This window comes from Mytilus galloprovincialis, chromosome 12, assembly GCF_965363235.1.
Source record: "Mytilus galloprovincialis chromosome 12, xbMytGall1.hap1.1, whole genome shotgun sequence".
NCBI lineage: Eukaryota > Metazoa > Mollusca > Bivalvia > Mytilida > Mytilidae > Mytilus > Mytilus galloprovincialis.
The window spans coordinates 39,173,686-39,188,133 of NC_134849.1; positions in this window are offsets into that span (position 1 = coordinate 39,173,686).

The following is a 14,448-nucleotide window of genomic DNA, read 5'->3' on the forward strand; positions in this document are numbered from 1 at the left end:
TGTTAGGTACCACCTTAAAAGTTGTGTGAAATAATTCAAATATAACTTTTGGATTACCTCCCTTACACAGCTTTCAAATTGTCTTGACTATGACCTTTAACCAGAAAAATAATTGTTTTTCATCTTTTTTGCCCCTTATTCATAAATGGTTTTATCTATACCCTCAGCCAATCCTAACCATCCCATAGTAGTATAGAGCATTGGGGTATAATTTTAGAAAGATCATACACTTTTACACGTCATTAACTTAAAACTACAAAAATGCTTGTGTTTGGCCCATCATTCTTGGCTGTTTGCCCCATAACCCTAAAAATAAATTCCAACCTTCTTCTTATAATATTTAACATTGTGGTACAATTTCAGAGGAATTGAAATACTTATACACAACTTATTGTCCTGAAACTAGATAAATGCTTGTTTTGGTCCCCTTATCCTAAACCTTAGGGACCATAACCCCCAATATCAATCCCAAGCTTCCTTTTGTTGTTTTAAACATTGTGTTAAAATTCTATTCATTTCTATCAACATGATTAACTTATACTGAAGTTATTATCTGGAAACCATCCGTCTTCGAACGATGCTCAGCTGACCACAAAGACGATGTGATACCAATATAATTATATGATTGCAAAAATTTTATTGTTGTATAAAAAGGTATTCTAGACTTTATACTAGAGGCTCTAAAGAACCTGTGTCGCTCACCTTGGTCTACATGTATGTGAATATTAAACAAAGGAAGCAGATGGATTCATGACAAAATTGTGTTTTGGTGATGGTGATGTGTTTGTACATCTTTCTTTACTGAACATTCTTGCTGCTTAAAATTATCTCTATAATGTATAATGAACTTGACCCAGTAGTTTTAGTGGAAATTGTTAGTAAAAATTTACAAATTTTATGAAAATTGTTAAAAATTGACTATAAAGGACAATAACTCCATAGGGGATTAATTGACCTTGTTGACCATTTCGGTCATGTTGACTTATTTGTAAATCTTTCTTTGCTGAACATTATTGCTGTTTACAGTTTTTCTCTATCTATAATAATATTAAAGATAAAAACCAAAAACAGCAAAATTTCCTTAAAATTACTAAATCAGGGGCAGCAACCCAACAATGGGTTGTCTGATTCATCTGAAAATTTCAGGTCAGATAGATCTTCACCTGTTAAACAATTATACCAATTATACCCTTATCAGATATATGCTCTAAATGCTTTGGTTTTTGAGTTATAAGCCAAAAACTGTATTTTACCCCTATGTTCTATTTTTAGCCATGGCGGCCATCTTGGCTGGTTGGCCGGGTCATCTGACATATTTTTTTAACAAGATACCACAATGATGATTGTGGCCAAGTTTGGTTTAATTTGGCCCAGTAGTTTCAGAGTTCTAGAAGATTTTTGTAAAGGTAACAACGCCGGATGCAAAGTGATGGGAAAAGCTGACAGTAGGCCCTTTGGGCTAGGTGAGCTAAACATTACTTTTTTCTAGTTTATAACTGAGTGAAGGAAATATCATATATACCCAATAAATCATCAAATTCGAAACATATTTCTATGTTGATTAAAATGAAGCTTTTTATTATTTGATGCAAATTTTATGTTCGGAGAGCATTCTACAGCTATTTTCCAGTATTCATTTAGGAATTACTTGATCATCAAAAAAGCGGTGTTTAAAATATAATACAGGGGACTCATATTCATTTTAACTTTATTTCGTGCTGCTACTTTTGATTTTACACAGTTAAGATGGCTCAGACTTATTCAAAGTCTCTATCAGAATGCCGTATTATTTTAATCTTTACAAAGAGTACCTCAAATTTGTCGAAAAAAAATAGGGGTTCCAGACCATTTACATTTTGTAAGCTCAAAATTTTACTTTAAATAGGTACAAGCATGTTAAAGGGACCATTTTCAATGAAATGATAGGAAAATAGAGGTGCTGACATATTTTTATGGGATATCAAATAAAAACTGTCTGTGACACCTCAGGTGTGACCTAGCTGGTCCAAATCTGAAATGTACAAAGCTGAAATATAGAATATTTGAAGCAAATACAAGGACTTATATATACATGTATGCGTCCCTGGCAAATACAAGGGTCACCAATAAGGAAAAATAAAAATTTGGCTTAAAACCCAAATTTTGGAGGGAAAATGGTGAAATTGGGTGAAATGTCAATTTGAGCCTTTAGCAGACCTGTACAGAAATTGCTAACAAAACCACATAGAAGCACATTTCAGAGATGCAAGTAAGAATTGTATAGCTTAAAATTTATAAAAAAAACATAAATATTTTAAAGGTTTTAGGAAAGTTAATTGTTCAATAACATGTAAATTATTCTCACTGATTTTTGTGATAATTGTCTTTTGATGGATCAATAATAAAAAAAAAAACTTTATATTTTTTCCCGCTATCCATTAATATTAGTTAAAGAAAAAACGGAAAAAATATAAATGTAAACAACAGATCGATCATGTTGTTATTGATGCAAACGTCACAACGTGCGTTATTTCACTACTGTTATGGCTGACGTACCACGTGACGTAGAAATGGCAGCGCACACGTTTTTGACGTCGGATCTTGATAAATGTGTCTATAAGCTAGTAGTCAGCTTGGAATTAATAAAAACAATGATGTCATGGATGTATGAACTGTAAATCACGAAAACAGGAATTTAATACATTAGGATTTACAAGTTCGTTTAAAATTACATTTTGTATATATATATATATTCTGAGACTTGTATTAAAAAACAAATTATTTTGTTAAAAAATAGCAATGAAGATAAATTAATACATTGTACTCCAGTGTTCTACTATCATGACAGTGACTAAGCAAATAGGGGAAATAATAAATTGGTTGTGGCAATACAAAAATTCAGCAAATTTTTCAACAAACTTTAACATGTAATGTTCAAATAATTAACATTATGCAACTGGAGTACAAAAAAAAAAAAATCAGAGCAAATTGATCCAGGGCGAACAAGTACAAGTGTGAGTGATAAATTTGTCCTAGTAAAATATGTCAGGGCGGACAAATATTACTATATAGTATAAAAAGTCCATGGTTACAGAATTTACTAGTATATATTTAGTTCGATATTAGTTATATATGTCCCCAGACAAATTTTCCTAGGTAATCATGTCCTATAAAATCCTATAAAAGATTCAATTACTTGCATTTGCAAATTTAAATCTTATGTTTTAGTAATGTTTAAGAGTCACATAGTTAAATTTTTGATAAAATTTATGTCCCCAGACTATTAATTTTCCCACAAAGTCATGTCCATGTCATTAGAAGTCCTAGTTTTAAATGTCTATGCCTTTAATTTTTTAAAGTGAATATGAATGTAATATGTTTTAACATTGTTATAGACAAAACGAAAGAGTTGTGTATCAATCTGTTACAGCTAATTTCCTAAAGCATGTAGAGCAAGACTTAAGTTAGCTTGCTTGCTTTGTATTTAAATTGTACACTCATTAAGATAATATCCAATTAAATTCAAATATTAAATATACAGGTTAAACTATGCCTATATATATTATATAAAGATGACCATCATGTCAATCATATTAACAAAGCTTGTACAAACAATTATACAAACAAAGAAGGCAAGCCAACCAAAGTTTTGCATTACATGCATTAGGAAATTAGCTGTAAATAAAATTTGTCTCCAGACTAATTTTCCCAGGAAATCATGTCCATGTCATATTTTCCTAGAAAATCATGTCCATGTCATTAGTATTGAATTCCTAGGTAAAAATGTCCTAGTCCAAATAATTATGACAGCTTGAAAGGCTATTATATTTTTTTTCTTTGAAGCCTTACTTCGACGAACTAAGTAAGGCGTCAAAGAAAAAAAATATAAAAGCCTTTCAACTTACAAGACGTCATAATTTGACGAAGTAAGGCGTCAAAGAAAAAAAATATAATAGCCTATAAAGACGTCATAATTATTTGGACTAAAAATGTCCCGTGTCTTTTATTATAAAAAATATTATAAGCAAAGGAAACTGAATATTTATGTTTTTAAAAAAATTGGAAATATTCTTCATTTTTATTGGAAAAAAAATTCTTCTATTTTCCAATCTTATCTATAAAAAAAAAAATCTTCTATTTTAAATATATTTTATGATACAAAAAAACTATTAGAAAAACAAGTCTTGTGACATATTTTCCTAGGAAAAGTTACAAACATAAATTACTAGCTATGGACTGATTTTCCTAGAAACATTTGTCCTGGGACTTTAATTCCTAGTAAAATCATGGACATGGACTTAATTAACTAGGAAAAAAAGTCTGGAGAACAAATTTTACAACCGGACCAAATTACTGTTACACTATTCCAACTATGACGTCTGGCAAGGCTATTTTTATTTTTTTTCTGGGGCGTCCCAGAAAAAAAACCGAGACCAGATACCATTTTTATTCATGAGTTGTGATCAGTATCAGATATAAATGAGGGGGAGGACAAGGATAAGGGAGACAGGGAAAAAGGAGGTAGGAGAAAGGGGGTAGGAGAAAGGAGAGGAAGGTTGGGAAAAAGGAGAAGCTGGAGAAATAAAATAAAATATGAAGAAATAAAATATCTCTCTTTTTTCCGGTAAATTAAAAAAAAATAAGGAGAAGAGGGGTAGGAGAAAGGAGAAGAGGGGTAGGAGAAAGGAGAAAAGGGGTGAGAGAAGGAAAAAGAGTACCCCCCTGTCCTCCCCCTCATAAATGCTTTTTCAGATCCTTTTTTCGCTTGTTCTATTAAAATCTTACCACGTAAATTCCTTATCTCTCTTTTTTATTTAATTGAATGTTGATTTTGTTTGCCTCAAAACAAACTGTTTTTCCTGTGAATAATTTTCAATCTCCTTGCTGTAGTATGAAAAATTTGCAAATCATCTTTGACAGACGACGCGAGCACGAATCGCAATCTGTCAACAAAGTTCTAAATGCACATAAAAATAGTCCGCTGTCGAGTTTTAATTTGATTTAGAATGACAAGACATTTCATCGTTCTTTGTAGAACAAACCATGATATCAATACACATTTGTATTTTGTTGATCTTTCTAGGGATGTTGCGACTTTAATAATAAATATTCGTGTAGTAATATGGCCCAACTTTTCTGTACGAAAGGAGACCGTAAACAGTGAAGACAGAGCAAACGAAACTTGAGGATGAAGATGAAGATGTGTTGATAAGATCTGATACGTAAAATGCATAAAACTTAAATTTTCTCGGTAAAAAGTCACTTACTATTATTTCTCTTTCAAAACTGCCATTAAGGAAACACGCATTAAAATACCCGTTTGGAAAAAAAAGGGGGGGGGGTCTCAACGGAAGATTCCGGGAACGTTCGGCCTGATATATATATATTTAGCCGTCATGTTAATATGAGGCAGGCATAACCTGTGAATGGGGACGAAGTCTGTATGTATTATATTTTTAATTCAAAATGTTGATAAAAGAGAAGGAAATACCGTGCGTAACGTTCCCGAATTTGGTTCTGTTGTTAGGGAATTAGCTGTGACGTTCTTTAAGTTATGACGTCATATTCGATGTAAACAAAAGAAACGCTTTCATCAGGAAACGTAACGTTTTTTTCATATCAAACAATTATTAAAATTGAATTTGTATTGAGATCCAATCTTATGTTTTACTATGCGAACAAAAATTTGTTGGTATTATATTGCAATATTGCTGTCCATTGTATTATACATTGACTCCTGACATAAAAAATATGTCTGATTTACTAAATGTTCTATGCAGATATACAGATTTACAAATTAAAGTGCACATATGGTCAGTTTTGGTCGATGCGGTCAAATAGTTTGGTTGTACAAGTCAACATGAGGTATCAAAACTACTGAAATTCTGTTATGTATCAATATTTTGAATAAAAAGAGGACATGCTGGCACCCTACATTTATGCGAAAAAAAATTGTTGGTATGTATTGCAATATTGCTGTCCATTGTATTATACATTGAATCCTGACATAAAAAATATGTCTGATTTACTATGCAGGTATATAGATTTAATTTACAAATTAAAGTGCACATATGGTCAATTTTGGTCCTGACGGTCAAATAATTTTTTGTACAAGTCAGCATGAGGTATCAACACTACTGAAATTTTGTTACGTATCAATATTTTGAATAAAAGGAGGACATGGTGGCAACCTAAATTGATGCGAACAAAAATTGGTTGGTATATTGTATTGCAATATTGCTGTCCATTGTATTATATATTGAAACCTGACAAAGAAAATATGGCTGATTTACTATGCAGGAATATATATTTACAAATTAAAGTGCACATTTGGTCAATTATGGTCCATGCGGTCAAATAGTTTTGTTGTACAAGTCAGCATGAGGTATCAAAACTACTGAAATTTTGTTACGTATCAATATTTTGAATAAAAGGAGGACATGGTGGCACCCTAAATGTATGCAAACAAAAATTTGTTGGTATTGTATTGCAATATTGCTATCCATTGTATTAAACATTGACTCCTGACATAAAAAATATGGCTGATTTACTAAATGTTCTATGCAGATATACAGATTTACAAATTAAAGTGCACATATGGTCAGTTTTGGTCCAGACTGTCAAATAATTTTTTTGTACAAGTCAGCATGAGGTATCAAAACTACTGAAATTTTGTTACGTATCAATATTTTGAATAAAAGGAGGACATGGTGGCACCGTAAATGTATGCAAACAAAAAATTGTTGGTATTGTATTGCAATATTGCTGTCTATTGTATTATACATTGAATCCTGACATAAAAAATATGGCTGATTTACTATGCGGGTATATAGATTTACAAATTAAAGTGCACATATGGTCAGTTTTGGTCCATGGGGTCAAATATTTTTTTGTTCAAGTCAGCATGAGGTATCAAAACTTCTAAAATTTTGTTACGTATCAATATTTTGAATAAAAGGAGGACATGCTGGCACCCTAAATTTATGCGAACAAAAATGTGTTGGTATTATATTGCAATATTGCTGTCCATTGTATTATACATTGACTCCTGACATAAAAAATATGTCTGATTTACTAAATGTTCTATGCAGATATACAGATTTACAAATTAAAGTGCACATATGGTCAGTTTTGGTCGATGCGGTCAAATAGTTTGGTTGTACAAGTCAACATGAGGTATCAAAACTACTGAAATTCTGTTATGTATCAATATTTTGAATAAAAAGAGGACATGCTGGCACCCTACATTTATGCGAAAAAAAATTGTTGGTATGTATTGCAATATTGCTGTCCATTGTATTATACATTGAATCCTGACATAAAAAATATGTCTGATTTACTATGCAGGTATATAGATTTAATTTACAAATTAAAGTGCACATATGGTCAATTTTGGTCCTGACGGTCAAATAATTTTTTGTACAAGTCAGCATGAGGTATCAACACTACTGAAATTTTGTTACGTATCAATATTTTGAATAAAAGGAGGACATGGTGGCAACCTAAATTGATGCGAACAAAAATTGTCCATTGTATTATATATTGAAACCTGACAAAGAAAATATGGCTGATTTACTATGCAGGAATATATATTTACAAATTAAAGTGCACATTTGGTCAGTTATGGTCCATGCGGTCAAATAGTTTTGTTGTACAAGTCAGCATGAGGTATCAAAACTACTGAAATTTTGTTACGTATCAATATTTTGAATAAAAGGAGGACATGGTGACACCCTAAATTTATGTGAACAAAAAGTTGTTGGTATTGTAGTGCAATATTGCTGTCCATTGTATTATACATTGAATCCTGACATAAAAAATATGGCTGATTTACTATGCGGGTATATAGATTTACAAATTAAAGTGTACATATAGTCAGCTTATGGTCGATGCGGTCAAATAAGTAGAATATTGCTGATTGTGGCTACTTAGATCAAGGATGTAAACCTAACAAGGACGTATATCTAACATCTAATAAACGTCCATTCATAGATATAAACATAATAAAGCGGAAATATGGTTGAATTTGATAGGTATTGGAATATATATTCAGTGCCCGTTATCATTGTAACCAAGATCTTTTTTTTTATTTGTAGATTGGCAGATCACAGTTAAATTTGTGTTCCAAGCAACGTTTTATGCGTACTTTATATTCAAATATTTGTTTTTAATCCTGTTTATATAAAGGAAGTATTAATTTTACTTTATTTTCGATCTTTTTACTACGAAGCAAAGATATTAAACAATATTTTTAAAAATCGATGTAAAGCGGTCCTGGTTACAAGTTAACTTAGTATTGAGCAGACCAGTCAAAAGTTGACTTAGGAACAGGTCTGGTTTCGATCGGATTTTTCAAAGCAAAAGTTAACTTATGTTAACTTTGTGACCGGACTGGTTTTGAAGTTAACTTATGTTAACTTTACGGCAGGACTGGTTTCGAAGTTAACTTATGACAGGACTGGTTCGAAGTTAATTTATATCAATAGCGGACCTGTTTCCAAGTTAACTTTTTGGCAGACATAAAAAAAGTCCTAGGACCAAGTCCGCTTTTCAAGTTAACTAGATTTTGGTCCTAGGACTGGTGAGAGCAGTCCTAAATCCGGACACAGGTTAACTTTGACCAGTCCAAATGACTGGTTATAAAGTTAACTTGCTGTACAGGTTAGGACTGCATCCATCTGTAGTCAATAGAATTAATGCTTCTTTTTTGTAATTTCAAAACTTGCTAACACTGACCCAAGACCTATATGCATAGTTAAATGAAGTACTTTTAATACAATATTTAAAAACACATTTGACTAGTAGATGTATGATAACTGTTTACGTTTAATGCTAGATTTTAAAAACATAAGACAACTAGTGCACGTATATCATGTGTGATTTAACATGTACACAGTGAATACACATTTCTTAACAAATCATTTAACCTTGATGTAAATTATTCATATTTGTTCTACACCTAACTTACCTATTAGCTTTATAGGTTCTGTAGATTCTTTTATTTATGTCCAGTCAAAGTGGTCAGAAACCCTGACTTACGTTGTATACAAAAAAACAACTTATTATCCGGAAAGTAAATACTGCCTAGCTTACAAAAATTAGGAACCAATAATGACAGCTTTGGTAAATATATTTTGTATAACAAAACTTATTACAATACAACATATTATTCTTCACCTATTTCTTATATACACATTCATTAACACATGAAATAAGTCTTTGCACATGCTGTCCGATTTTTACTGGTTTTTTTTTTAAAGAAGTCAACAACACACACATCTTCAAGGTTACAATCCAGCATGAAGGTAGAATTTGATGATTAAAGAGGAATTATTAGATTGCCTACTATATTTCTAGATAATCTTACTGAAGCATTTGAAAGAAACATTATAAATACCACGTTATGAAACAAGAAGGTAAATACCAATTCACAGTTTACAACTTACCTTACATTCTTTTCAACATGGATTAGTTGTGAATAAACTCATCATTGATTCCAGGATTGAAATTTTATATTAACACCAGACGCGCGTTTCGTTTACAAAAGACTCACCAGTGACGCTCGAATAAAAAAATTATGTCAAAAAGGCCAAATAAAGTACAAGATTGAAGAGCATTGAGGACCAAATATTCCTAAAAGTTTTGCCAAATACAGCTATGGTAATCTATTCCTGAGGTAGAAAATCCTTAGTATTTCAAAAATTCGAAGTTTTGTTAACAGTAAATTTATAATTATGAACATATCAATGATAACAAGACAAGTTCATATTATTGCAGTTGCCTATTTTTTTAAATCTTTTGACAATACATGTAATATAATGTTACTCTAAGTTTGCTTTTCTTTTCTTCCAATAAATGCATTCAGTTAAAGTATGCCCCTTTACTAAATCAACTTATTTTGTTGTGTTCTCCAGATTTAGATAATTTAAAAATATAGTGAATGTTTTCTAGGATGCACTTCGTGAATACAGCTGTACCACAAACCACGCCTCTTTTGTGGAGATATATAATATCCATAGGTATGATAATTTTAACGTACTGGTTCCCGATATGATCTCTGTGTTTCACCTCAAACAGACATAACTTGGAAAAATTACCTGTATAGAAAAACATAAAAGCGTCTCAAATGTATTTCTAAAAAAGTCCAAAAGAGGAGTTAGCGGTATTATAGACTTTTAGTAAGTTTAAACTCTTAGAAGTTCAGGGCATATACATGTTGAACATATGCCACAGATTCATATGTGTTGACCTTTAAGTAAATTAGACGTGCATATCATCTTTCCATTCGCAGATATAATTTTTCTTGAAATTTCATCGTAAAAGTAGCACGGTTTTAGCAACAAACGGAGTTTCGAAGGGAAACTACATTGTCTATATTAACATTATTTACAAAATCGCAACCAATAGTAAATAAATAAAGAATCTTATCAATCTGATATAACATGGTTATAACATTCTATAAACAAAACAATTGTACATACATGTAAAGAAATCCTAAACTACTTTTCAGCTACTTTATTAATATTGCAACTTTATTGTATTGTTTCTGCAAGTGTCTTCATAAGTCTTGAATCACGGGTTATAATTTCTTCTTGAACATACAAATGTACGTTCTCTTTTAAATATTTCTGACTTTTTGGACGACCAAACAGCAATATTTCATATCCATTTATATATAATAACTACACATATTCCATATTGTTTTGTTTAATTAACGTATTTCAATTTAACTTTTGCACACGTCATTTCACGAACCTGATCAGAATATAAATATTGTAGTTTACAACCAATTTGCAAGAACAATCTTGATTTAAAAGTTTTATTCTATTTCGTTGCCTTTGTTTAGAATACCTCTGTACAACAAATTGAGAAAGTAAGTGCTTTTTGTGATACCATAAAAGCTATTATATATTTGAAGAAAAATATGCTTAAATAAAAAAGTTAAATGAATGAAAATAAAAGAATACAAAACAAGTAAATTAATATACAAGTTTAAATGACATGGATTTTTTCTTTGTGTAATCAGCCAAAGGTTCAAAATTAGCACAAAAAATTAATGCCCGATAGCCTGATCAAATATCTGATATGAAGCATGAAATAATGATGATTTTTTTTTATCATATGCTTCAATGATGGAAAAAAATAACAGTTTAATACTTTGATCCTTTAAAATGGGACTCACGTAGGCTTTAAAAAAAAAGTTAATGGACGTCGGACATCAAATGTAATGCCTCAGATATGAAATCCTTCTATCATATGCTTCAGCAGAAGATAAAACAACAGATTTATAAATATACTTATGACGATAAAATCAAATTCAACGAAGCGTAATGCACACTTTTTGTAAAAGTCATCATGTTTTCCAGTAACTGATTGAATTTTGTTGAAAAATTCGTTAAATGCAACAATTTAAAAAAAAACTTTTTAATGATATTGTACTGTCTTCCGATATTTATCCTATTTGTTTTAAATGTTTTTCACTGAAAACGTACCATTAAAGAGTTTCAGGAATCGTCCAGTAACGCTGAAATGCCATTCGATAATGTTGCAAAAAGGCATGTGATGATAGTCTGAAGCATGTGCTTTATTTTTCACATCAGCTCACTGAACAACGTTTACGTACATTTAATGATATTGTCATACTGTAAAATTTATAAAAAAGTTTTTAGTTATACTCTTATTCTGATTTCTTATAACAAAACGTAGAATAATAATTGCAGAATACTGATCTAACTTTTGCTTTTTTTACATGTGTACAATAAGGCAAAATTCATTCCAGAGATGATGCCAAACAGACATACTTATGACGAGCACACATATATAAATGAACGCTTTCATAACAAGTAAAACAAGTAATTACAGTGTGCAGGGTCATTTTTAGTTATTCATACTTACGGTCCTACATTATTACAAGACTTGTATGTTGGCATTTTATAAGATAATATTTTCTTTTACACTGTTTGACATCTTCACTCTAAATTCATGTAAAATGCATTGATTCACGATAGACTTTAGGTGGTTGCGATTTAGGAATAATGTAACTGTTGATACATCATGACAGCATTCAACATTGACAAATTGTTGACGCCAACTATGGGGTTATCACAAACTAGTCAAGGCGAGCCAGACATAATTTACACTGTGAAGACTGTGACATACAGTATATACCACATCTTGATTTTATGAAATAAAAAACATGATAACTTTAGACTGTTCTGCTTCGATTTCTGAAACAAGTTCAAACTATTTATGAAACAGATTTTTATGTTATTGATTTCTTTCGCCACAGCATGATCAAATCAAAAAGACAAAAGAAAACAACCATTGGAGCGAGTTATACAAGATATTATATGCCAATCGAAATATAATTGAATATAACCTAATTATTTTTATTGACATTTCTAACAATAACCTATACTTTTTACCAGTATCAATGATTATGTTTCGAGGTAAAGGTCTGATGAAAACCTGTTTGAAGGACGATTTTAACACGCACAATATTTTTGTGCATCTCCCAAATGAGAAGCCTGTAATAATGTTTTTGTCGTTTTTGTGTATAGCATATGTGTTATCCTTCATTATCTTGTTAATAATTCTCGAAATTATTTTTCTAGTTTAAATTATTTTACATAAGTCGTTTTGGGATCATTATGTCTAACTATGTTTTATGATTTTTGCGTTTTATTGATTGCCGTATGGTGAGAGTTATCTGTTAATGTCTATGTCATTTTTGAAGAGTTGTGTCACTGACGATTACGTTTTCTCATTTTATATCAACACAAAACTATAATGTAATGACCAAATTAAATCGGCCTATGATTATAGTATGTGTCTACAAAAGAGCCCATAATCATGAACAATGATGGCAAGGTCAGCTGACTGCCATTTGGACATGAAAACAATCATTCTTGTCCTCAATGTTTTTTGTACTTTATTTGACCTTTATACTTGTTTTTTTAACGTCACTGATGAGTGTTTTGTAGATGAAAAGCGCGTCTGGAGCAAACACAAAATTTAAATTATGGTATCTATGATGAGTTTACCTAAACCAAATCTTACCTATAGCATGTATAGTTAAACACTTGCTAAATCAAGAAAATGCGATCAGTCTTCTTTGTTTGACCGGTGTTATCTCTATTGAGTATTGATACGAATTCATCCAGAGCAATGATGTCAGCGATCTAGAAGGGATATCAATCAGGTGTGTTAAACTTATAATATTTATTTGGTTTCATTTGTTGAGTTGTAAACATGGAATTTGTATTACTCATATCGTACTCGTTTTCACCCTTTATCCATGTTAAATGCTTTGTCTTAAGTAGACCTTTATGTGCCCTTCGTAATCTTGAGTTTTACATGCGGTTTTGGAGAACAGTGAGATGATATTGTTTCTTATCTCCGCTCAAGCTTGATCTGGTAGGCTGAAATCATTTCTTCGGACGTTTCACAGGATATGTTTGTTTATTCACATGATCACACAAATATTTTTTGGTCACAGTAATAATTTCATCCTTGTATTGCTTATATGACATCTTCAAATGAGTGACTTATACTTCGGTTGTTATCCTGAACTCATAGTGAACCTGCAATGAGAGGAATACATGCATTAGTGGTCAGTCCATGTATATGATGATAATATATCCAGAGAAGGACATTGTAATACAGTACCTTTATACAAACCCATATCGTCGACTTGATATCTGATTGTTATATTTTAGCTATTGCAACATCACATAATTTCTTATCCTTACCACACCTCCTCTTTTCATTAAGTGAGCCTCAATAGTATCTTGTTTTACAACAAATCTATTTAGTGATCTGACATACGTTTTGTTCATAATATGATGTTTTATTGTATTTTTTTTTAGAAGTATGTGTATGTGAAAATCAATTTAATTATTGAAAATAATACAGAGTTAATTAAAGATACATTATATATATATTATATATCACATTTATAGTATAATAGTTTTAAACTTTGAATACACCTCGTATAAGCTATGCTTATTTTTTTTACTAATTATAGAATGATTTTTAAAAAAAACATTTGATATATCGTCTTAACATTTTAATAGCGATTTTAAAATCATTCATTATTTTCAATATAATATCTTATTCGTTCATCTTTTGGTGGAAACTATACACATGCTAACCAATATAAAGGATGTTATTTAGTACAATGTTTACATTTAAATACATATAATGTTATTGAGTACACTATTTCCATTTAAACACATACATTAGTTGGGTAAATAACAGGTGATATCATGTATAATATTCACTTCGACTATTTAAACGGTTGATAAGTTGGTATGCTCATATTACACGTTCAATAACTAAATGTACGTTAATATAATACATGTATTTATTTTAAATTTAAGTTTTTTTCAAAATAAAACAAGACATACTGTTTGAATTTTTCGAATACAATCTCTTCAATCATTTACATTCACTAGTTATCGTCCTTGA